This window comes from Tachypleus tridentatus, chromosome 2 (genome assembly GCF_004210375.1).
Source record: "Tachypleus tridentatus isolate NWPU-2018 chromosome 2, ASM421037v1, whole genome shotgun sequence".
Lineage (NCBI taxonomy): Eukaryota > Metazoa > Arthropoda > Merostomata > Xiphosura > Limulidae > Tachypleus > Tachypleus tridentatus.
The window spans coordinates 62,783,768-62,811,193 of NC_134826.1; the positions used below are offsets into that span (position 1 = coordinate 62,783,768).

Sequence of the window (27,426 nt, forward strand, 5' to 3'; positions counted from 1 at the left end):
GTAAACTGTGAGTTAAAAATAACAAACAAATATAAGACCTGTGTACATGCTATTAAACATGAGTCTAGCTACCAAAAATGCTTATTCTCTGGTCCGAAGAAACTTCGATACGAACTGTGAAATTAAACCACATATATAAAATTAAATCTACTGTCCCAAAAGTTACTTGAATTTAGATCGAAAACTGGTACATTTACCATGTGCAGACATTTTCATGGTTGTAGACCCAATAGATGACTACATTACATAAACTGCTTGACACAGAAACAATGTAAAGCGTAGCCTGCTCTCAAGGTACCTTGACGTCGAAATGAGGGTGAAAATTCCAAAAATGTAGATAACCAGTTTACGGAGTGAAGAATCATATTCTCCATTGTTTTTGTAGAATTGATTAATCTGAGTTTGTTAACCTTAAGTGTCCGAGTTCACTCCTGGATTTGTCGCCATATAACAATTGCAAAGGAAACAAACAAATAACGGAAATTATGAAGTAAATATTAAATAATTTCTAACTTAAAAACATTGACCAAAAACCCGGATTAGGGGCGATTATCAACAACGGGACACACGCATGATATTTATATAGATATTTTAGATCAAAATTGAAGCATCTTTCGTTGCTTAATTTAGTCAATGGAATAATTGTATTTGGACTATATTACTTCAGATTAACAACGAAACAGCTACGTGTTCACACTTTCTATATAACTGTGATATGTTAATTACATTGACATTTTTTAACGATTGACGATTTAACGATTTGCAATTTGAATAGGATATTCGTGGTTATCCTGAAAGGTGCCATCACGAGATAGAACTATTCTCCCTAGTGAATAGCTATTATTTTGAACTTCAGTGCAATACCTGAATCGAATTAATATCAACAAAATACAGCACAACTAGTAATGTAACAGCATGCGCCCTCTGAGATTATTAGGTATATTAAGGGTGAATATTAACTAATCTCACCTGATCACCTGCTGTCATTGTAAGTACCATCTTGTAACATCTGTTTCATAATAACAAAAGACTTGCATAACTCAGATGATTAAACTCAAGTACTGCCGTTCTTTCTCTTCTTCTGTGACTTTGTATTCTAATGTTAAACGTTAATCTTTGACAGTGGTCCCCAACAGACGGCCAGGGGCCATATCAAAACTTCAAAAGCCTGATTCGCGGCCCGCGTCTTATGATCACAAATTCCAGACGTACCAAAACTGTATTTATGATAAAAAATGTATTTCCCAACAAGATTAGTCCCAGTTATTTAGTTTTTGATCATCACCTGAAGAGGCTCATTGTGGAAAATAATTAGGGACCACTGGTACATGAGCCTGCTTTTGTTGTTCCTGTCTCATGCTTCCATTTATAAAGTAGCTCACAGCACATGCTAATATTAGGTATGAACTGACTCATCAAAACAACAATTAATCACTGATCTTTGCAAACTTTGAAATGTATTGTGAAATGAAACCACACATAAAGTCGTAATGGTTCTAATGTATTTCACCTAAGATTTGTTTAAGGCCCACACGAACCGTTTTACACTGTCAACGAAGTCAACTAGGAACCATAACACCAAATTTACTTTATTATCAAAATTACAGCTCAAAGCAGTTCGATAAGATGCCCTAGCTTTAAGAAAATTCTTGTTATAACATTACTTTATCCAGAGAATCATAAAAAACGTCAGTTACACTGATAACAATGTGTGTGTTTAATGCTCATCACTTATCAAAAAAGTAAGGATGAATGTATTGAAATATTCAATTCAGTGTCGAGATGTTTAGCTTATCAGATTCGTTGTTTTATCGACCAAGTGAAAGATTAGAGATGGTGTGATGGTAATTCGTTATCCAATGGATGACTTCACATACAACCAGTTGTGCATATGAGCACAAATTTGTTGGGTGAGTCTTATTACTTTATTTCCTAAACAAGTCTCGTTATTTAAACACACTGCCAGTGTTTCCTAAACGTTTCCAGCTTGCCAAGATAGCACCTCGTTTTACGAGAGCAACCAAAATAGTTTGTTCTTTTGAAGTTAACCACAAAGCTACACGAGAGTTATCTGCGCTTATCGTCCATAATTTAGCAGTGTAAGACTAGAGGGAAGACAGCTATTCACCACCACCAACCGCCAACTCTTGGGCTACTCTTTTACCAACGAATAGTGGGATTGATCGTAAAATTATAACACTTTCACGGCTGAAAGGGCGAGCACGCTTGGTGTGACGAGGATTCGAATCCGTGACCCTCGCATCACGAGTCGAGTGCCTAAACCACCTGGCCAAACCGAGCCGGGACATGACGCAGAATTCGCAATTCTGTAACTAATACTATTAATACCCGAGAGTATGACATCACTGGAGTATTTACTACAGCTTAAATTCGAGACAAACAACGGGGCCTCATTCACTATACACAAGACTATACACAATGAATAAACTTTAATGAACAAAGGCAGTTCCGATGTGCATCTCGAATAGTAAATTGTCTTTGCATAATCTAACAGTGAAAGACTAGAGAGAAAGCAGCTAGCCTTGGGTCGCTCCTTTGTCAACCAATAATGGGGAATTGACCGAACATTATAACTTCCTCGCGGCTGAAAAGAAAAGCATGTTTAGTGCGATGGGAATCTGAGCCTGCGAGCGCAAATCAAGCACCCTGATCATCCGGCCATGACAGGCCGACAGAAGATGGGAGAAATATAGATTTTATAACCAAATAACAGTACTAAAACAAACTTCTTAGAGAGCTGTTTCAATAAGTTACTAACACTGCTTTTCTAAAAACAAACAAACAAGCCAACTATTAACTCTTTGACGGTTGTAAACTAACCATCACTTGCTTACTATGAAACCATCATCCAAATGAAGAACATTACCTAAGTTACGAATTTATCCTATAGTGAAAGAAGGAATAGTAGCGTCTGACTGTATTTATCAGTTGACTCGCAGTATCGAAAATCGCACTATGATGAAAGTGACAAGCTACGCTTTTTAAAACGCATATGAAGCTTACTACTATGAAAGTAATCTTTGGCATGTAAACTTACGCTTTCTCTTTTACATACACATCTATAAACAGTCACGTACTATGCGAAATTTTGAATGAAATTGGTAGTTTAAACTAAGATACATGTAAAATACAAATGAGCATGAAATAATAGTCACGTCAAGCTAAAAATATTTTCTTTTCTTTCCATATTCCTCCTAATTTGTGATTCCTTAACAGATCAACTGAGAGAAATTGTAAACAGCTCTCTAGACAAAACTAATTTTTATGATAAATATTAACCCCCTTTGGATCACGATGCTGCGCCATCTATCGGCGTCCAAGCCTGTAACTTTAAAAATGATAAAAATTTCCATGTCAGGAATGTGGAATAAAGTGTAGATTTTCCTGATATTTCTATAGCACGATTAAAAAGACGACTTGTAAAAATTAGAATAAATTCGCAGTATCCATAGAGTTTTACTATCCTGATTTATTAACAAACTTGGAAACATTACATCTTTTAGGAATCTCATATAATATTATATTTAAATAAAACTAGTTGAAGTACGTAGTCCGATTAAAATCGAATAACAATTAAACTATTGCAATTTATAGTAGGTGGTGCTTGTGTATTATGTAAGGTTTGAGCCTGACCAGGTGTAATGGAAATAAAACGTTCACATTGATTATACAGCACAAAGTCAGTCCTTACTAACCCTGTAATAAAGAAGGAATATTGTCTATAATTCCGAATTTACTGCGTGTACCTACACGAAGTGTGGCAAGCTTTTATACATTGCACCAGCTTGTGTACGTAAAAATAAATTGTTTTCCTACAGGTATTCGTACTCAATATACACTGCTGGCCAAAATCTTTAGGCCAATGAACATAAAAAAAAAAATATGCATTTTGCGTTGTTAGACTCAACCATTTATTTGAGTAGAGCTTGAAAGATGAAAATAAAAAAGAGAAAATAAAAATAAAAAACTTTTTTAGCATTTAATAGGGAAATTTTAAACACCATAAAATTAGCCTAAATACTCGCTAGTCAAAACTTTAAGACCATACTGAAACGAAACGTTAACTGGTAAACGCGTAACGAAATTTAGTCATTTGTGTTCAAGCATTAGCGTTGTCAACATCTCCCACCGACATCTCCTGTGTTACATTGGGTAAAAATATGTCAAAGACTGAAAAGTTAACAGAGTTTGAACGTGGCAGAATTGTCGAGCTGCAAATGCAAGGTCTCTCTGAACTGCCATCGCTGATGAGATTGGGCGTAGTAAAACTGCCGTTGCAAATTTCTTAAAAGACCCTGAGGGATACGAAACGAGAATTTCAAGTGGTCGGCCCAAGAAAATTTCGCCGGCGTTGAGCACAAGGATTCGACGGGTTCTCCGGAAAGACACCAGCTGATCGTCGAACCAGATTAAAGCCCTTACAGATACAGAATGCAGCTCAAGAACAATAAGACGACATCTACGAGAGAAAAGCTTTTAAAACCATAAATGTTTTTAAAGGCCACGTGTCCTTCCACACCACAAAACAGCTCGGTTAAACTTTGCTGAGAAACACCAAACATGGGACGTAGAAAAATGGACGAAGGTTTTGTTCTATGATGAGAAAAAATTTAACCTGGATGGTCCAGATGGCTTCCAACGTTACTGGCACGATAAGGATATTCCACCGGAGACATTTTCTACACGACACAGTGGAGAAGGTTTCATCATGATCTGGGGTGATTTCTCCTTCCATGAAACAATAGAGCTTCAGGTTATACAGGGGCGTCAAACAGCGGCTGGCTACATTGACATGTTGAAGAGAGCAACCTTATTGACTGAAGGCCCTCGCTTGTGTGGAAATGACTGGATATTTCAGAAGGACAACGCTGCAATCCACAATGCCCGCAGAAGAAAGGACTTTTTCACGGCGAATAACGTGATTCTTTTGGACCATCCAGTGCGTTCGCCCCAACTGAACCCCATTGAAAATGTTTGGGGGTGGATGGCGAGGGAAGTCAATAGAAATGGACGTCAATTCCAAACAGTGCATGATCTTAAAGCCATTTTCACCACTTGGAATAACATTCCAGCCAGCCTTCTGCAAACGCTTATATTGACCAGGCCAAAGCGAATTTTTGAAGTTATTCGCAATGAAGGCCGTGCAACTAACTACTGAGACCTGTTGTTGGGCATTTCCTACCCTGTTTAGGACTTCTTTTTGGTATGGTCTTCAATTTTTGACCAGCTAGTATTTAGGCTAATTTCATAATATTCACATTTTCCCTATTAAATGCTAAAAAAGGTTTTTTTCCCTCTTCTTATTTTCATCTTTTGAAGCTCTACTCAAATAAATGGTTGAGTCTAACAACGCAAAATGAATATTTTTTTCTTTATGTTCATTGGCCTTAAGATTCTGGCCAGCATTGTATATCTATGGTTGGACGACGTCAATCCGACTCAGAATCTGATACACTGGAGAATAAAAATATTTTTATATGTTGTATTCCACATTTACTTCATTCTACCATGAAGTATAGTTAATCCAGCAAAGTAACGTAAAAATTAATATTTGATAACTTTGATATCAAATACAAAGCACTTTACAGAATGGAAAACTGTACAAAATCGTGACCCTCAACCGTGCACACAGGGTTAATACGTCAGAAATAAAAAAAAGACCAAGTACCTATTATTGAAAGTTTACTAAAACAGTATAATATTCATAAAAAATAAATATTTGTGAAAATGCAAATTACTGTAGTTGTTATAGTTACAACTTATTTCCATAAAATAATAATAAATTGTTAATTCCAAACAGCAAACTTGAAAATATTGGCTACAAACATAAATTGCATTACTTCCATCTACAGTTCACTTTTCTTTTGCGCGAAATTCAAAACTACACGAGGGCTATCTGCGCTAGCCGTCCCTAATTTTGCAGTATAAGACCAGAGGGAAGACAGCTAGTCACCACCACCCACCGCCAACTCTTGGGCTACTCTTTTACCAACGAATAGTGGGATTGAACGTCACATTATAACGCCCCTACGGCTGAAAGGGCAAGCATGTTTGGTGTGACGGGGATTCAAACCCGCTACCCTCAGATTATGAATCAAGTTAATCAACCATCTGTTCATGCCGAGCCTTCTTGTGAGGACAAATAGAGTGAAATATAAACAAAAATTGAGCTTATTTCATTACTAATATTTAAAAGGGAACGACTAATACTTAAGAAATAAAATTATTAAAGATTGTTTTACTTTTCTTCACATTTTTGAATAATTCTCGCACGAGCTTATCACGTGAAAAATTATACGTAGATTGAATGGTTATTTGTTTGAAAAATTAAATATTTAAATTGATACACCTTTGGTCCATTTTTTTTTTCTTATCTCAACGTGATGAAAAATGAGAACATTTTGCCTCCGTAAGAATTTAAATTTCAAGGTAGTCAAGGTAGTCTAATACAAGTTTGAACTGGAACTCATATTTCACACTTGAATTGTATTTTCATAACTATATTTCTTACTTCACATTTAATTACACTGTGACAATAAGCAATTAATAACAAATCCCTGCCACTCACAGAAAAAAGCAAGAATATAATTTATAATAATATTTTCAAAATTATTACTCTCCATAAAATGCATTATTTATAAATGTGACAGAAATAGTGCAGTAACGTTTGGTAGAATTTCGGGCTTCGTATTAATGTACAAGTATACAGGTACCGAGCAAGCAGAGATTAATTTTTGAAACAGTTTGATTTTAGTCATAGTTCACAAGGTCTTGGAAAACGATCCATATTTTTAACGTGCAATAGCAGTAATATGTCTAAGCACTACGATCGATATTGTGATAAATACTTCACATTCTGCAGTTCAAATGTTTAACTTTTTGTATTAATTTTATATTGAGATAAGTATTTCAAATTCTACAGTTGAAATGTTTAACTTCCTATATTAATTCTATATTGTGATAAATATTTTACATTCTACAGTTCAAATTTTAACTTTCCATATTAATTCTATATTGTAATAAATATTTTACATTCTATAGAATAATATGTCACTTTATACGTAAGGTACAGTTTTAGTTATTTTAAGTCAAAATAACATATCCGCCTAATTAGGAATGACAAAAAAATAGGACAAAATGGAGTATGTAATTCACGTGTCCATCAGCAGCAGAGTCGGTCATGATGTAGTTAGTGAGAGGCATAATAGCAACAGTAGAAACCAAAGCAACATCCTATACTACAAAAGAAAAGACTCTAACCAACCAAGCATTACTCAGAACCATAATCATATTTTATATCCTATATCAGCAGTTAAGAAATCAGACAAAGCGGTGATACAGAGAATAAAATTATTCAAGACGTAGAAGAGAATGTCCACTGGAAAACATCGAGAGTAGTGATTGGATTTTGACAAATGGCATTTACTAATGTATATTTATTTATAATCTATATATGCTTCAGTTTAATATATATATTTAGAAGAGCGTGTAACGTATATTGTTAAATGTGAAATGCGAAAAATTCGCCTGTTGTCTACTTTGTAGAAGAGTCTCGAGTATAAGAATCAACAATATATGTTTTACATTGTTGCCAACTGAGCTTTCGAGAACCTCGCTTAAAGTTTATAAACCGACACGCGAAGAGATAGTTTAATATTTTTTGTTTGCTACAGTTGCTACACTATAAAACTTAGGAAGCTATACTTATGATTAACGCTTATTAATCGGGAAAGTGCAGATATTTGACCAGGAACGTTTATGCATTTTGAACGTTACAAAACCATTCAGTTTCCGAGAATTAACCTCGAACGGTAATATTTCTATGAGGACATTTCGTCTGTGAAAAACTCATCTGTGAGAAGCGAGAGATAGCTTACCCATTAAGTAAACTGTACCGATATCAACATAAAATTAAACCCTTTGTCGTGAACCATCGATAAAATATTCAGTTCTAGGTCAGATAGAAGACTCAGTATTGTACGTAAGAGTGTATATAAATCATTATTTGTAATAACGGTTATTAAAAATTGTATTATTGTTTGTACATTAAAATATATTTGTGTCAAGAAAGAACACGGTGTGTATTAATCTTGTTGGCAAATACCATAAAACCGATGCATATATCGACACTGAAGTAAATTCAAATTTTCGGCTATTTGAAATCGTAATACGTAAAGTACGTAGCATAATAAATCGGAAACTCGTCCCAGATAAATTAAAATATGAAACATCACGGAATAGTAAAGTTAAAATTATGAAGTATATATAAGTGTGAGGTTATACAAACGTGAATCTAAGAAAGGATGAAATATGTGGGCAAAAGTTTAGATAATTGGCCACACAAAGTAATGTGTGACACTATCCAATCACTTGTGAACTGGATATTAAAACGCCTGCAGCCTGTCTTGACAAACCAATAAACATACACTAGTTATAACTATTATTGGATTTCTTTTCCGAGACTGACCTTTTATTGTTAACTTGCGTTGCTTTGAATATCATGAGTCAATAAGTTAGACAACAGGTTTCTAGATCTTATAAATATTCTGAATTTCTGCAGAAGCAACAATTCAGGATTTGGTCGAGAGTGTCTCTCAGAAATAAAGAACATTCAATTAGGTTATAATATGCCATACACTGTTTGTACAATAATCAGTGATTAAACTCTGATACTTTTGCGGCAATATTGTAGGTATATTGGACAGGTTCTTAGTCTCTGAATTTCTAAACATAATGTGAATTTGTTGTTCATTTTTGTTCAAATTCAGTGTAGAGGCTGAATCAAAAACATACAAATAAATTTACCAATGTCTTCAACGAGACAAATGATTCAGTACATATGTTGACTCAATAACTTTCCAAATGTTTGCTAATTACCATGGTCTTTAAAGAAAGATAATTCACTAAATGGCTTGGTTTACGCTTCCAAATGTTTCTGTTTATCAAGGATGATTATGAATCACTACATATGTTAACTCAATACATACCAAAATGTTTTGCTATCTACCATGATCTTCCAAAACAAATGAGTCAAAACATGGGTGGATTCAACAATTCAAAAAGTATTCAACAAATAAATAATCCCAAGTTGTCTGTTATGGAATTTCTGCATATGCTTGCCCAACGTAAAGCTAAATTACTTAGTTCCATTATCAAAACATTATCTTATTAATTTATATTATATATTTGAATTCCAATGAGGTATTCAATTCATTTAACCCGTTAATAGGTTTACAATGATTCCTAATTGGGTGTTAACATAAATAGGAAGAAGACATCACGTCTGATTATTATTATACATTACAACTATCCGTCAAATAAAGAGCTAAAACTTAAACAAGTTAGTTTTATGTTTTCTGTAAATAGAAATAAAATAACTATTTGATTACTTTTTATACCTGTTATTTTTTTACGAAAGCAAAATATGCTTCTCAAATATTTTACATTGATTCAAAGTTACCTGTGATGTATTCGTGCAGGAATTATTTATCCTCCTATAAATGTAGCCACATCAAATAATAGGTTAAAATATTTTAGTTCACGTTAGTTTACCACTTTAAACCATTTTTAACAAATTAAGTATCTTAAGCTATAGCTCAGTCTTATCCAAAAAGCTAATCGTCAGTTTATTGCACACCATACCTTTCACACAACATGTATCACAACTTAATGTTCTTGTACATTACCCAAATATGCATTTATGTCTTGATATTGCTTTCAACCTACGCAATTATGCAAGTAGTAATAACAAAGAAACACAAAGTGTAGTTAGGACTCAAAAAGTCAGAAATGTGAGCATTAGAATCACCATCATTTACTGAAAGAATCGTGAAAATGCCATACCTCTTCCAACAAAGCTGTACAGTATACTTTAAGAGACTTTTTATACATGAAGAGGGTGTCAAACGAAGCTAATCCTAACGTTTTCAGCTTTATACTAATTAATTTCACAAAATTCCTGGACTAGTATGTTACCATTGCAGACCATGTCGCTAAGAGAGAAAACTGAAGCGGGTGTCAAACTTGTAAAAAATGTGAAATGAATAACGAAAAAGTTTTCAGATTCCTCCTGGTCTTAAAAAAGATTTTATTTGGTTTGTTTTGAATAGTGGGATTGACCGTCACGTTATTATGCCCCTACGGCTGAAAGGGCGAGCATGTTTGATTGAATGAGGATTCGAGCCCGCGACCCTCGGATTACGAGTCGAGTGCCTTAACCACGTGGCCATGCTAAGCCATCTTACAAAAAAAAACCTTTACAATTTTCCCTGTGCTCAGAGTTTAAAATGTTATAGATACAAAGCCGGCAGTGAAACAAAGTTTGAAATGTCTGATAGACTCGTATAAATGAGAAAATAAGTATATATAGTATAGAGTTTCAAGGCCATAATTAAACGCAATAAGAGGTGTACAAATTGGAATATTGTTGTTTCAAAGAAAAAGTAGAGATGCATACGTATACAAACCACTTTTAACATAAAATGTAGTAATTACAATGGAATATTTTCAGTTTTCATTTTAATTAATATAAAGAAAATAATGGTTTCAATAATAACCAATACACCTATAGAACTGGTCATTATATTTCAAAAATATTGTTTTCAGGCAAAAACTATGATAGGGTGATAATTTAAGAAAGAATTTCTTCTGTTAACAAGAGCGTCTTAATAGTCACGTATACAGAAATTACCAGATTTACAAATTGCTAATTACATTCTTTCAATAACTGTAATATGGTAAGCCTATGTACAAATTATTTGAATAAGTGGCCTGTTTTCAGCTACAGAAAGTTTAAGGCAATTCAAATTAAAAATACTTATGTTACTGATCTTATAGTTTTGAAGATACTAAAGGTCGTCCGAATAAACGGTAAAAATCTCTCATATTAAAGATATTCCAAGTTACTGTTCCAAATTCTTGGCACGATGCCAAGTTCAGAAATTTTGACTACAGTCTTGCATCTTTTCATTTTTATGAATATCTGGATCTTGTTTTATTTAGACAGTAGTATTGTTCTTACTTTTCTTTGTCTAAAATGATAGATAAGCAAAGATAAGAACAATGCTACTGTCTAAATAAAACGTCTGAAATGCTTTCGAGAGTTTAGGAAACGGGTTGAGCCACATGAAATGGGAATTAGGCTAGAATAGATTAAATATTGATCACTGAGTCAGTTAGTTAATTGTTTACTCAGTAAAGAAAGTTAGTTATTCAAAAAGAGAGTATGTTAGCTGTAAATAAGTCTAGCATATAAAGAGCGCTATTTGAAAACAAAATATATTAGAAAGCTAAGAAGTCCTTATAGTATCGTGGATTATTAAATATGTTTTCGTGTCAGTGTTTTTATCTTGAGAAATCAGAATTGAACAACAAAAAATTAAGTAGATTAAGTAAGAGTATAGACTAAAATAGTAAGTATAAGCTTTTAATTTAGAAGTTAGTAGTGTAACGTGTAGTACAGCATTAGATTAGGCTTAGCAAGCGTAATGGTTCCTTAGGTTTAATTATAATTCAACTTGCACCTACAGTTGATAATAATACAGTCCTAAAACTATATACGTAAAAACGCATCGTTTGGGTTGAGAAAATTTTTTACTTAGAAGAGCGAACAACGTTTCGACCTTAAACTAGTTAAATGTTAAAGTTATGCTTCACAATTTTAACAGTTTGCTGGTATTATAGTATTAAATATTTTTTAATTGTACAAATAATATGATGGTTAAAATGTGTTTGAGGGTTAAGTGTTGCCAGTTTGTTAGATGTAATAGGTACAAACAAATGTTGTTATTTGAGAACTCTAGACTACTACGCACTTTTAAGGACGCTAGTTGTGATGATGTTCAACTTATATGTAGAAGGGCGAGCATGTTTGGCGCGACGCGGGCACGAACCCGCGACCCTCGGATTACGAGTCGCGCGCCTTACGCGCTTGGCCATGCCGGACCAAGAATTTAGAAAGGGTAGCATTAAGATTAAAAACAGTGAACTTAATTGTAACGATCCTATTCTAGCGAGCAACATATTTCAGCCCATTGGCTTATGTAGAAAAGGAACTACTGGAAATAAGAAAGACAAAAATAATAAGGCCCGGCATGGCCAGGTGGGTTAAGGCACTCGACTCGTAATCTGAGGGTTCGAATCCCCGTCACACCAAACATGCTCGCCCTTTCAGCCGTGGGGTCGTTAAAATGTGACGTTCAGTCCCACTATTCGTTGGCAAAAGAGTAGCCCAAGAGTTGGCGGTGGGTGGTGATGACTAGCTGCCTCCCTTCTAGTCTTACACTGTTAAATTAGGAACGGCTAGCGCAGATAGCCCTTGAGTAGCTTTGGACGAAATTCAAAACAAAAAAACAAAAATCGTAGAGAGAGATATGAATTATGAACTTGATGACGACGTATTTATAGACTATTCCTTGATGCAACAAGTGGATAGAATAGTCTGTGGGGTAAATAGAGAGATAAGGAGTTAAATTATGCTATCCTGGAGCACAGGTGGAATATACAACTGACAGAGCAAGAGAAATAATGAAGGGAACTGGCAGTGATGCAGTTTTTATTGTGCATGTATTGTCTAATCGTATAGGGAGAGTAAGTCAGAAGAGCTATTTAACAAGTTCAAGAGGTTGATAAAGGCATTTAAAGCTACAGACTATAACTTATGTCAAGGATATTGCCAAAAATTAACTGTGCAGATGAAATTTTGAGTAGGTCACTGGGGCTAAGTGCTAGGCTAAAGGTAATACGTCAAGATGAACAGGTTAGTTGTTTGAACGTTGTTACCAGTTCAGTTATAAGAGGGAACTTTTGGGAATGGCTAGTTTACATGCAAGTAGGAAAGAGTCTGGTATGTTTGCAAGGACTATTAACCAAACTATAAGAGAAATTTTAAACTAGGACGAGGTAGTGGTGAGAGCAAAGAAACTAAATGAAACAAAATCCAGATGTAGAGAAAAGTTTAGAAGAGGAAATATTTGTTAACCTGAAGATGACCAAGGAAGGTCGAAACGTTGTTCTCTCCTTATCAATAAAAGTGTTAATACCCATACCAGCCGCTCTGAGATACAATGAGCTTAATTTTTACTGTTGTAATATTAGAAATATAAGAAATAAAATAGTTGGGTTTAGGGCACTGGAACGAATAGAAAATTTTGATGTAATAGGAATAAGTGAAACATGGATAAATGTAGATGGTTTTGATGACAGAAATGTCTTTGAAATACATGGTTATAGCTTATTTAATACGAACAGAGTAGTAAAGAGAGAGGGAGGAGTGGCTCTGTATGTAAAATGTGAGTTAAATCCTTTTGAAATTGAGAGTATAAAGAATAACAGTAAGAAGACTGAATCCATTTTGGTTTTTGTTGGTGGATACCAAAGGAGAATGCTTTTAGTAGGAACTCGAGTTACAGACCTCGAGATGAAACTGATGAAACTAATGAGAGACTTAACACAGAGATTAAGATTTCAATTGCTAATGAAGTCATAATTATGGGTGAGTTTGACATCAAACACTTGATTGGGATATGCTAGAGTCAAACCATGAGGAAGCAAGGTTTCTGTAAATTGTTCAAGATGGATTTCTTCACTAATTGTTCAAGAAACCTACTATAAATAATATTTTACATTTATTGTTAACTTATACAGAAACGGTTAAGAGGGTGGAAATACAAGTGATTATTGCTGCATTGGACTTGATATTTTGCCTGATACGGAAATAAGGAATAAAGGTATTTTGATTCAAAAATTAAAAAAAAAAATCTTACAGGGGTGCAACAAGAATTATCTGTTGTGAATTGGTCAGTTTAGTTATTTTAGAGACACTAAGCAAATTTGGAAAATTTTTAAAGAAAAACTTTCAATGTTAAAATCAAATACATTCTTTATGGAAACAAAAGGGTAACTCCAAGTAAAACAAACCAGGTTGGCTCACAAATGGTATAAGATATGAAATTAAAGAATTTATCACAAATTTAGGAAATTTAAATTGACTGGTGTTATAGAAGATCAAATAATTCAGTCAAACAGGAAATTAAGACATCAAAAAGATGTATGAAACAAATTTTGCTGAAAACAAAAGTTAACAGTAAGTTTTTTTAAGTACAGTATGGTTAAATAAAATTTTAAAATGTGGCTGAGGGGATGACAAATAAAGACTTGTATTTAATGATTATGAAACTGCCAGGTTATTATGTTCTGCTTTTCTCTTTAATTTTTAACTAATGGACATTTGAGCCGTAGTCATCATCTTGAGCCACTGATGGAGGAAAATAAAATTAAACAAGACAACTGCAAAAATTCTGAGCATGTTAAAATAACATTTGGAAGTTTAAAGAACAATAAATGTCTTGAGTAACATAACATTTACCTGAGGGTTTTAAAGGAGGTCAAGGATTGGATATATGTACCACATGCCACAATTTTTGTAAATCCGAGAATAATGGACAAGTACCAACAGATTGGAAATTAGTTAATGTCACACCTTTCTTCAAGGAAGGTAACAGAAGTTGTCCAAGTAACTACAAACCTATTAGTCTTACACAAGTTGTGAGAAAAGTTTTGAAAATCTGATAAAATATTCTTCAAAGTAATTTGACAAAGGTTAGAAATAAGTTGGCATAACTGGATAGAATAGTGGCTTGATGAAAGAAAACAGGGGGTTGTTATAAATAGAGTTCAGTCAAATTAGATTAGTATTACAAGTGGTATACCTCAGGGTTCAGTCTTATGGCCATTCCTCTTTTTATACTTAACTTAATTACACAGATGAAGGAGGGTCAATAAATTACTTAAATTTGCCGATAATGTCGAGGTGTTGCGTGTTACTGACTGTGAAAAAGATGTTGATGCTTTACAAAAGGATTTGGATCATTTAGTGAGCTAGGCAAATAAATGGTAGATGGGTTTTAGTTATGGTAAATATAAGATACTGTCCTTGGATTAACATAATTTGAATTGTAAGTATAATATGGATGGGAATAGCCTTAACAGTGTCATGAAAGTAAATTATCTTGGTGTAATGGTTTATCTCTTAAGCTATCCAAGGAGAGCAAATAATATTGTAGATTGTATCTGCAGAAATAATGAATACAAATGTAAAGAGAATGTAGTTTTATTGTATAGATCACTGGTTAGACCACAATTAGAGTACTATGTTTAGTCTTGAGCTCCTTACTTAAGGAATCACATTGAGTTGTTGGAAATGATTCAGAGAATAACTACTAACATGGTACCTGGGATGAAGATGTTGTAAGATGAGTGGTTAAGATAATTATAATGACTTTCTCTTGAAAAAAATAGAGTTACAAGGAATCTGACTGAAGTTTCAAGATTGTAAAAGTAATTGATAGTGTCAATGGATCAACATTTTCATACTTAACAGTGAAATTATAGAACTTTGGAAACACAAATATAGATCTTGGCAAGGTTGAGGCGGTCTTCACCTGAGAACGTTTTATTTTGCAAATAGGGTGGTTGGCCTACGGAATGAGTTGCCTTCGAGTGTTGTGAAGGCAGTAAATCTGAGTGAGTTTTAGCTTGACAAATATATGAATGAGAAGGGCTGGCTTTAAATTTTTATTTATTTAATAATTTTGGTTTGACTCAGAGGATGGGACAGGCTAGATGGACCGAGAAGTTCTTTGTTATCCCTACACATTTTGTTATATTACGTATTGTGAAGCATTTATTTTAGTTTTATAAAATTCGAGTTTTTATTTGCGACGAAATACTAGAGATACGAGAGAGTGATATACGTACGAATGAGGAGCAAGTTAGTCAAATTGTTGTATTAGCATCTATGTTAATTTAGGGCCGATTAGTAAATATCAGTTGATCAAACTTGTGGAACTTGTAACCGAAGAAATAAAACGCTTTTTTATCATAAGGTTAGCTAAAATCTATGGTTTGATTACCCGCGGTGTATATCACTTATAGCTCATTCTGTATTTTTACGCCAGAACAACAATTGTTACATGGACTGGAATTTGTGCCCTATCTACTTAATGATCAAAAATAGCGTGGGCAAATGACAGAAACCGGTACAACAGGAAATTTCGCGCCAAACTACATATGGAGTAATCTGCGCATAGCTCTCTCTAATTTTTAGTTGATTGAGGGCAATTAATCAACGACAATACTTTACCGTGTCTTCAGTATGAGGCCCAGCATGGCCAGGTGATTAGAGCATTCGACTCGTAATCCGAGGGTCGCGGGTTCGACTCCCCGTCACACCAAATATGCTCGCCCTTCTATATTCAAGTATTCTATGTGCACTGAAAACATTAAGTGTTAGCGTAATGTCTGAATATATTACGCCACTTTTCTTGATGAAACTCTTATAGTTTGGTGTTTTAGCGTAATGCTATAGATGGGCTATTTACACTCTGCAAACCGCGGAATCAAATTCTGGACTTCAGTGTTCGTAAGTTTATCGCTGACCCATCGGTGGACAGCTATCCCACAGTAAACATCATTCAATAGTTGTTGTTTTTTAAAAAAAGGTAATATATCAATTTTAGCGAATTGTTTCCTTTTTATTTGGTGTACTAATCGATTTTAATTATTATTTTATATATTAAAAAGCAAAAAAGCGTAATATTCCTGTTCTCGGAAAATATTTTTAATGTTTCTTTATTCGGACAAAAAATGTGAACATGCGGAGACAAGGCTGTGACGATTCCTAGAAAGGAAACTATGACAAAATATTAAAACTGATATGCGAAAAGTGATTAAGACTTTTTGAAAATATATATTCAAGTTTCCAGAACTGAAACCCGCTTTTCCGCTGTAGATACGTCTCTGTCTGCTCCAGTTGCTTCTCAGGAACAATCCTGCAGTTGTGTTTGCAAAAGATCTGGATAACAGTCACGTCCCTGTTATCCCACGTCTTTCGTGAAGTTTTTCATAAACCTAGTGGTGGATTTAAGGTTTTGTGGGTCCAGAGGCTAATAATTTTTGTGGGCCCTACATCTCATGTAATTTTACATAGAATAAAATTATCAATGGGCCCCCATTAACACCATGGATCCTAAGGCTGAGCCCCCTCTAGTCCTTACCCAAATACGCCATTGCATAAACCACTTGATTTTTTAGGCCTAAAACTTTCATGAGTAAGTAGACCGTAAGAACAAAACTATTTTATCTGCATCCCGGTACTTAACAGTTTCTTTTTCGCCATATTTCTCTTCATTTAGACTTCTTATTGAAAGATTACAAACTTTTGTCTCGTGAAATTTCGCCAACTTCAAAATGTTCTTTATTGTTCACATTAATTAGTACCTTCGTTACAATGGCTGTGACGATTCCTGGAAAGGAGTTGCTTCTCTGGATCAGATGTGGCTTTATAGTCTGTTGCTATTTCAAATGTTTTTCTGAATAAGTCCCCCTTCAGGAAGAATATTGAATACTTCATTGTTGTTGGTTTTTTTTTGTTTTGTTTTCCTAATCATAGTGTAATTTGACTCGTCTTTTAACAACTGCTCTGCTTAAATACGTGTCTTCAGAATGAAGCATTTGGAGGCATTTCATATACTCGGTCAGCAAAGCTTGGTTTTACTCGTACGACGAATGTCTGCCTATGAAATGACATACCTTATATAATATGATAATTCACAGGAAAACGGTATCTAATTCTAATTTCCACGTGTTTTCATAATCTGTAAATAACCATAACTCTGTAATCATAATTTTGAAGGTTAAAATCTGCAGCCAGTCCTTACTTTTTATGAAACTAACTTGGGCTTGCTCAGTGAAATACTAGATTTACATTGTATATTTATTTACAACAAGATAAAGACAACGATAATTATAAGGTTTAAAATTATATATTTATTTACAAGATAGAGATAATGATAATTATAAGGTTTAAAATTTGGAAGGTTGATGAGTTCTGTATTTTAAGTTCGAACTGTGTTTGAAAAATGAGAACAAAAAATCAAAGAACTATCCTATAGAAAACAGAACTACGGTTATAAAACCACAATTTGAATGTATCATGATACAGATGTACAGTTATAACATAATGATATGCTAAGATCACTGGATTTCGCTCTCACGTTGACGTCAGGCATCCCTTCATTAGTTCTGTTCTGGTATTCCTCAGAGTGAAAGTAATAATGGTAATTATGCATTATAATAAATACATTTTAGTTACCTATCCAGACTTTGAGAAGCATAACGCAACAGAAAAACTTCAGTACACTATTAGAAACTTGTAGCATTTTTATGATGTTTGTCTATATTTGTTACCCTAAAACTTTCAGGTATTTAAAGTTTTACCACAGTCAGTAAATATTTTATGTCTTGTTAAACGTATCTAAATTCTGTCAGCACTTTTTGAAAGAAATATAAAATACGTTCAATAATTTGAAAATACATCTTAACCTAACGTGCTTTACCAGTGACCAACAAATGTTTAAAGAAATTACGATTGTAAACATTTTTTCAATAGCTTTGTTATAACACCGAACTAATACTATACGCATACCTAATACTTAAACATAAATTACTGAAGCGTTACATGTTTACTGTTGTTAGTTTAAGATGGTTATATTTGCATCTTGTACAGTTTTGAACTTGTATTTAACGTATGCATACGTACTTACTACATATGACTTGAAGATTTGACTAAACTTCTACATCATATCTTGCTAACATGACTCACACGTCACACGAGAATACAGAATGTAATTTTCAGCTTTATCTCCCTGCCATCTGTTTTGCATTTCGATAACAGTTGGTACAGATTCTACTTAACCTTAGTGATATACGGAGATGCCTGTTCAGCAGAGATACGAGTTTCGTGAATACCCATTTTATTTCCTTTACTGATCATTGTTTACAATTTGAATGCAACTTTGATGAATAGAGGAAACTGCATTAAGTTTTCCACTATTGTATTTCTGTTGTTCACAGAATTTTCGCAGAAAGCTAAACAGATATTTGCCTGTACATAGCCATCCCTAACTTTGAACCAATAGACTGGAGGTATGAACAGCACATACCGCCAACTCTTGGGTTACCTTTGTCTAACCAAATATTTGGAAGTCATTTGGAAAGTCCACTCACGGCCCCAAAGTGCGAAACGAATTATTTTGCGGTGACACATTAAATCCCCGGTTTCACATTTAGGAAATACCAAACAGTAAGCCACACCCTGTCAACTTTGCACTAAAGCAATGAACGTCTAACATGACACACTCTTTAGTGATGTTTCACACTTTGTTATCACATTGCTGCAGTTTAGTTAAAAGTGAATTTGAATTCATTTTAAAAAGAAAAAAATGTTAAACTCCTTGATATACCAACGTTTTATGTGTATGTGCATTTCTACAAGCAAGCATGTTTTGTATGTTCGAAAGCAACGTTTTATACATTTATCATCGTTGACATCGAAGTCGGAGAAACAGCTTAAAAGCGATTTACTCAGTAACCAATTTAGAAATCCCTGATGTATCACGGATGTTAATTTGTATATTCCTGAAATAACATAACATGTTTTTCAGTGAAGTTTACCTGTAGGACAAGCAGGTGAAACAAACTGAATAAATCTAGAAGTAATAATATCTTAAAGGCAGCAAATAGCCCGATGTTGCTTTACTAAAAGAAAGGCACATTTTAAAAGCAAATGAATAATGACGAAAGTTGCACATTTATTGGTAAGGCCCAGGATGCCTCGGTGGTAAGCCAGTAGTAGTATAACGCTGAAATTCAGAATTCTATCCCTATGGTGTTCCCAGCCCAGATGACCTACTGCACTACCTCACAATGTTTAATGGTCTCTAGGTGTCGCTGTGTGATCAATATTTTATATAAAACTCACAGTTTTGATTTTAGCAATGCCTAATGCTCGACATCAAATATCAACTCAAGATTTACGACAACTGGTCTGAGTTATTCATTAATGCCCTTAAAGAGTATATCTAACTAACTGCACTTGATTCATTAGCAGAGGCTACTTACCGTAACAAATATAAATATATGCTGATAACGCAGATCCTTTTAGTAGCACTTCTGCAAGCTTCGTTTAAGTTTCAGCTTTATGAATACTTTAAATGCATACGCTTTATTTGATCAAAATATTCCATAATACGAGAAAGAAGCATCTTTCTAAAATAAAGATTCAATGAATTTTTTGTTCATTTTTGGTGACAGAAAGTTGTTCCAATCGTCACAAGGGATTGATTTATTCGAGTTAAAAAGACGGAATAACCTTTACCCGAAAGACTGTCAAAATTCCTTTAGACAGCCAGCTTCTATTTTAGTAAAACTTAGCAGTTTATATATTCTTCTAAGTAATATGGTTAAACTGTTTTTATGCAGGGCACTAATTAAATTAGAATGAGATCGCGTTTTACCCAAATATTTCATCTAAAAAGTGGAACGAAGTGTCTATATCTCTGACATTTCTAAGCAAATTAATTTGCTTTTAAATCAAGCGAAACTGAATTTTAAAATTGAAAATAAAAACAGTGAACAATTTTATAACAAGAAATACGAGATAAAGGTATAAACGATCTTAGTCCCATTTCCCAAAATTTACTTTTAATGTTACAGCGATTAAAATTATTTTGTATTTTACTGATTTTATTAGACTGTGGATATAAATTTGACCATTACTAGGTGTTTGATACAGAAAGTTTATCGTACTTATTCCTTATATTAATTATGAATACTTCCCTAATAATACTTATTCGAATTCTAAAAAAACACTCTAGAAATCCATAACTTTCATTGTCGTACAGCTTTTCATCTGAATTAAGTAGTGAAATATTCAACTGTAAATGATGTTCTAATCATGGGCATGTGATACAATAAAGAGTAATTATGAAGCTTTATCTTTTACTTAAAAAGAAGAAAAGATAACCGTCCAAAAACGTAAACATTTTCAAGTCTCAAAAAAGATTCACTATAGGTAGCGCGTCATTCTATTCTGGCAACGTCACCTGGTATTATTTTTTTTCTTTATTGTAAATTTTTCTTTATGTTGACTTGCTCACATATTTCCTGCCCGACCCCCTTTATCACCCAATATAATTTGTCGCTTACTTATCAGTTACATCCTAAAGTGTGAATACGAAGGATCTCCCTAGCAGCCATTCTGGGTTATAATTAAGAGCTCAAAGCCAAAACTGCAGCACATTTTTAAAACCCATATACACATTTAATGACAATTTAGATACTTCACACTTAAGTAATTAATATAACATTTGCTTGGTGTTTGAAAAATGTTTTTGCAAAGAATCATTACTTCACATGTGCATATTATTTCATTCTTCTAAAACGCACAGATAACAACTTTAATTAAAAGTAGAAAAGATAACAAGGTATCAGAAATGTTCTTCAGTGACAATATTTGTTAAGCCTTTACACCATTAAATGTTCCTCCATTCCCCAATTGTTAAAACCTTAAATAGTTATTATTTCGTATTGAAATTCCAGTATTTTAACTTCAACACTCATAAGCCTACAATGCGAAACTGAGGTCAAAATCTTATTATAATATCAAACATTATTTCCTAAAATGACAAAATTGCTAAACTTAACACAAACAAGCATAGTTTTCATACATTCATGATTTACATAGGAGGCTAATGGAACAAAACAAGTTTCTTAATATGCCTTTCATTTATTTATATTTATCTTTTAAACAACGGAAATTGTCTTAAAACTATTTTAAATAAATTTCAATATTTAACTCATTATTTCCTTCAAAAACCATGTTATACATGCAGAGTGAAATTCTACATTAAATATTTTAACGCAGGAATGGAAAGTGATTATTGACCCTATATTGAAATGTTATAAGCTTTTATTAAAAAATCCATTCCAGAAATTTTCCCACGTTACATAATTGATGTGAAGTAAAAACAGTTAAGAAAAAAAAAAAAAGTCCTACAGTTTAGTGTTAGGAAAAGATGTCCATAAATATGTCAAAACTCTTTCCCACCTCTGTGGAATTTAAATGTAGACTGTAATATCAGGTTCTAAACAGTAAGAACACAAAGATGACAGCACTGGGCGTTGTCGATTGAACCAACGGGAGAACTGCGCGCGGATCATGTCTTGTCGGGTCAAGTAACGCTAACTGCTGCATATGCCTGTTTAAATGTTACGGTGTTTTCAAAGGCAAACTAACGTGGTAAAAAACATTCTTGATGTCAAAAATCACTGGAATGAAAACATCCACTTACATGCATGTCCTCTAAACCATAAATCTAACTGAAGAGACTTGTGCTTACCTCACTGTTAAGATGTGGTGGCTTAAAACCAGTGGCAGAAGATGTTGAGCATTCGACACAAGACTCTGTCATGTACTGAGACTGCTCGTGACTGGTACAGCCACACTCGTGCTGCACCCGCTCTTACGTGATCGGCTGAATAGCCAATGCGCATGAACGCTAAACTGTTCGTCGAAGACGAACACCTTTTTGACAAACGGCTCGAAACATAACTCGGCACAAATGACGTTGACCTGCTAGTGGTAAAATGTGAATTACGATAAATTTCGGATCAAAACTCTAAAAGGAAAGCCTTTTATGGGTATTCTCAGCTAAAAAATACATACAAACAAAAACTCATGGAGAAGTGAATATTTGACAAGCGTCATTTGGCTATGTATTGCTTCCTTTGCATAAAATAGTACAATTCTACAAAGAATAGGGTACCTAGTTGTGTGGACTCCAGGTACATGTACAAAGGCGTAAAGTGCAATAAATGACGTAACCCGACTGCTTCATCTTTATCACATATAGGTGGAGAATACAGAATAGGCGTAATTGGGTAAAATTACAAATATATTGTCCCTCGTTCGTACAGCAGTAAGTCTACGAATTTACAACGCTAAAGTGAGGGGTTCCATTCCACTCGGTGTACTCAGTACTTAGTTCGATGTGGCTTTGCTATAAGAAAACACCCATACAAACATATTACAGTAATGAACTTCTTTAATTCTAACAACGATGAATAGTTGAACAATAAATTATCTAGATTAGAATATTTTTTATTTCTCTACTATTTCTTGGAAAACATTGTCTATTTCGAATTTTGAGATACTTTGGTGACAAGAACCATGATTTGCTTATGAAAATGGATGTGACTGGTGGTCTAAAGTTACTTAAAATACATTAAAGATTAGTTATAGAACGTCAGAAAATACGGAACGTTCTGCTTTAATACTCCCTAATAGTGAGGGTGGAAGTCAGTATCCGAGCCAGATGTCGCTCTGTGCTACTAGCTGAATTACGTAACACTGAATACTTAAGAGTTCAATATTACAACCCGGTATAAGTGACGCTAAGTACTCCCACAGCAGATACTCGCACTCAAGTGAGGTTCAACACTAATATCAAAATCAGATGACACTAGATAATCCTAAATTAACCACTAATACCTTATCAAATCAAGTTAGATACTCCCAGGCTCAACGCTAATACTCCAGTCAGGTGAAATTAGATACTCCCAGGTGCAACGCTAATTCTCCAGTCAGGTGAGATTAGATACTCCCAGGTGCAACGCTAATACCACAGTCAGGCGAAGCTAGATACTCCCAAATGCAACGCTAATACCCCAGTTAGGTGAAGCTAGATAATCCTAGGCTCAACGCCAATACAATCAGGTGAAGCTAGATACTCCCAGGTGTAACGCTAATACCCTAGTCAGGTGAAGCTAGATACGCCCAAATGCAACGCTAATACCCCAGTTAGGTGAAGCTAGATACTTCCAGGCTCAACGCCAATACTCCATTGAGGTGAAGCTAAATGCTCCCAGGCTTAACGCTAATACCCCCTTCAGATGACGCTAGATACTCCCAGGTGCAACGCTAATACTTCCAGGTGCAACGCTAATACTCCAGTCAGGTGAAATTAAATACTCCCAGGTACAGCACTAATACCCTAGTCAGGTGACGCTAGATGATGCCATACTATAACAAAAGTTATGTGGTGTTGAGTGCTGCCAGATTCATTATTAGAAAGCGACTCGGATAACACCGAATAATCCCAGATTCAGCACTGGTACTCGACTTTAATAGTACAGTGTAGCATCTTTTTCACGCGAAGTTGAATACTCCTAGGTGAGGCACTGATACCAGAATCAGGTGACAGTTAACAATTAACATTTCATATTTTACAGACTGAATATGCTACCGGAAGCATAGCCATTAATCTAGAAAAGTACCACTGTGTGAAATGCGGAGACAAAGTAACTTGGATGAGCTTCAACGTTTGAAAACCCAGGAACTCTTGTTAAAGATTGACTGATAAAGTAAGTTATGCTTGTTTACTGATTATTAAGCGTATAAGGAACCTTATATAGGAAATATTGTTGGTCTATCTTCTAGTAATTATATACTAAACATTAAAGGTACGTTGCTTTTATAAAATATGCAAAACAATTGTACATGTGTCTTTGCAGTTATGTATGTTGCATCGCACTTAAGCCTGATTGCGTTGTAGTGAACCGACTGAAATTGTAGGGTTATGGACATGATATTATTAAAGTTGCTACGCACTTCAGCCATGGGTGTGTTAAGAGAGTGACAGACAACTCCGGTGTTCGGTTGAGGGGTGAGTATAACAACCAATGTAAACGAGGTGCCTTTCATGTGAACAAAGAAACAAGCCCTTAATTTATCTTGTTACTAGTTTTAGTATTCAAATTTGCCAAGAAAATTGTAGAACCATGTTTTATATCTTGTACAGCGATAAGACGTCTAGTTTTTAGGTGAAGAGTATATGTGATTTGTAAAGAATAAAAAAATCTCTATATATTGACTAGCAATGTCAAAACGACTGTTTCAATGCCGTTCTTGAATACATATTAAAATAAGAACGATATTAAAATTACATATATTTTTCAGACTCTTGTACAATACTTAGCTTATAGGACTTTCAACATGTGGTTTCAACATGAAGAAACGTATAAGAGATTTCGTTTCGTAGATACATCTTCTGACTCGGAAACTGACGTAGTTTAAATGTAATATTTCAAACAAAAATGTTAGCTATGTTAGTCATTTTCAATGTGTAACAGCGAACTCTGAAAATACCTCTACTTGACACAGAGGTTTCGTGCAATTTCATATTTGAGTTACAGGTATATTACACTACAAAACTTAAGATATGGATGACAGAAATCCAATCAAACTAACACTATTTCGAGAAGCTGTATGTGTGGGAAAAACGTGCCACATCTGCCACCAAACTTATGAGTTTTGTAATTTTTGTTTTGACTGGGGTTCTTCCTGAGGCGAAAAATATCGACCAGTGAATTTGCAAGTAAACTCCCTCAAAGTCCACCTCACAATGATGAGGTTGAAACAGACTGAATTGAAGAAAAAAAATTTGGATCGCTATGAAACTCCTCGGGATATCAGCATTGACGATATCTTATCTAATAGACATCTCAAAGAAATGAAACATTAAGGTCTCAGTGCATTGATGTTGCCAGAAGTTAAACCACTATTAAATTGCTTTGGTAAACTTTAAAGAATGTGCTTGTATCGCGAATAAAACATTAAAAAGAAATTTAAAACATGCATCAAATACTGTTTCCTCAGGAGGTGATAGTCTTAAACTTTGTAGAGGCTGTTCTTGTAGTTGGCACCTTTAGAAATTTAATAGAAAAACTTGATTGTGTAGTAATTACACAACCTATATAGTTTATGAAGAGTGAATAAAACTGGGATATATTTAGCTGACTGAAATGGAAAACTAAGCAGTTATGAAACGAACAAAGATAGCAATCTTCTAGACAATATGATTTGATTAGTATCATATCTTCCGAATACAAAGTAATAATTTTATCATACAGATTGCATATTTTTTTTATTAATGTAATATTTTGTTTTATGCTAGCGGTTCGTGAGAAGTTCCAATATCTCGAAGTAGAAATATTGTATTTGACTTGTGATCAGTTTTCTTTAAAGTTACAGCGAACAAAGTAGGAATTTCAATCATTCAAACCAATTGTCCTACTGCACGGGAAGATGGGAGATTTATAGATGTTTTAATAAAACTCGTATAGCAGGCATTCAGCACTAAAAATATTCTATAGGAAACTGTATACTGCCATTTGGTCTGTGTAATATATAATATTTTGATTGTCTTATTGAAGCTTACACTGAGAGAGGGCTAACTATGGGATAGATGCCTGATCTATGACGTCTTGGTGTTGGGTTACATGATTAAGACAGCTGCTGAATTTCTGGGTACGAGAATCCAATAGATAAAAAAAGGCAATTTTGATTCCGAAGCTATGGAATAGTTCATTCGTGCATACACTCCTGAAATTCCTTGACTTCAGTAATATTATGGAAAACAAATGAAGTCTCGATTGGTATTGAAATCACTGTAGTCAGAAGGTTACATCAACTCATCACTGAACAACAGGTATGCATTTTCCAAGGTTTTGTGTTATGTTATCGTATTCTCCAAAATTGTTGTACCGTTGTCTGGTTTCACGAAAACTGAAATGTATTTCACGTCATCTAAAAACCGGTCACACATACCAATCATTAAAGTATGCTTTATAGAAAAATGTAGACAAGCTTGCCATTTTGGTTGCAACTGATGACGGTGCCAATGATATGGGAAACGCAATGGTATTGTTGCAGATACAAGATAAATTGTAATGGCCTACAGTAGTCGTAAGCTACACGTAGATACTGAAAAACAAAGAAGGAACTGCTGCAGTTGTGACACATATGTTACCTGTGTTACTTATAAATGACACTATTTGTGTGATAAAATGTTCACCATTAATTTAACCTATGTTTCTTTGAAATGGCTTATATATTTTAACGGCACGATCTACAACAACATGGAAATACCAATGAATTTCTTTGCCAAACGGTGAAATACTGCCAATTCACTGAGCGTCCTGACTTTGGAATTCACCTGGCAGTAAGTGTAACTGTGACGTCGAATCATACAGTATACGATTCCATTAATGAATGTAATTCAAGAATGATATTTTAGAAGTTTCAGAAATAATAAAGGGAAGTCTCAGATCTGGCTTGGACATTACTTAGCATCATCAAAATGAAGTGTAGCCCTCGCAGTTCAACAAATGTAACATAAATGTACTTAATATCTGGCAGCTACGAGCTCGTATACACTACTCTAGCATGATTCTCAACCTGTGATACAGCTAATGGTTCTCTGAGCCCTGAAACAATAAACAAATCAGGCTTATATAATACAAGTACATATGCGCTTACCAATGAAGATGGTTATCCTAGTTTTATTCACTTGACAATTTGAGCTGCAATGTAAACAATGTGTGTGTTTCACAGAAGAAAAATCAGTGAAGAGAAGGAAACCTTATGAGAAAAAGTTTATTTTTTCAGTAAAGATAATAGCCCCATATATAGCTGACCCTCTCTTGGAAAACGAACAAGGTAATCAA

At 34.3% G+C, this 27,426-nt stretch overlaps 1 protein-coding gene and 1 long non-coding RNA gene across 4 annotated transcripts in view; one reads left to right on the forward strand and one right to left on the reverse strand.

Annotated features, from left to right (window-relative positions):
- The window catches only part of LOC143243971 (muscleblind-like protein 1), a 198,567-nt gene extending 176,164 nt beyond the window's left edge, over positions 1-22,403 (reverse strand). For all 3 annotated transcript variants that reach the window (XR_013024822.1, XM_076487874.1, XM_076487875.1), the window contains exon 1: positions 22,260-22,403. The gene's annotated coding sequence lies outside the window, so the exon portion shown is untranslated. The remainder of the gene's footprint in view (positions 1-22,259) is intronic.
- LOC143243972 (uncharacterized) overlaps positions 1-27,426 on the forward strand; it is a 128,416-nt gene that overhangs the window by 88,270 nt on the left and 12,720 nt on the right. The window contains exon 2 of the long non-coding RNA XR_013024823.1: positions 24,151-24,282. This is a non-coding gene — a long non-coding RNA (uncharacterized LOC143243972). The remainder of the gene's footprint in view (positions 1-24,150; positions 24,283-27,426) is intronic.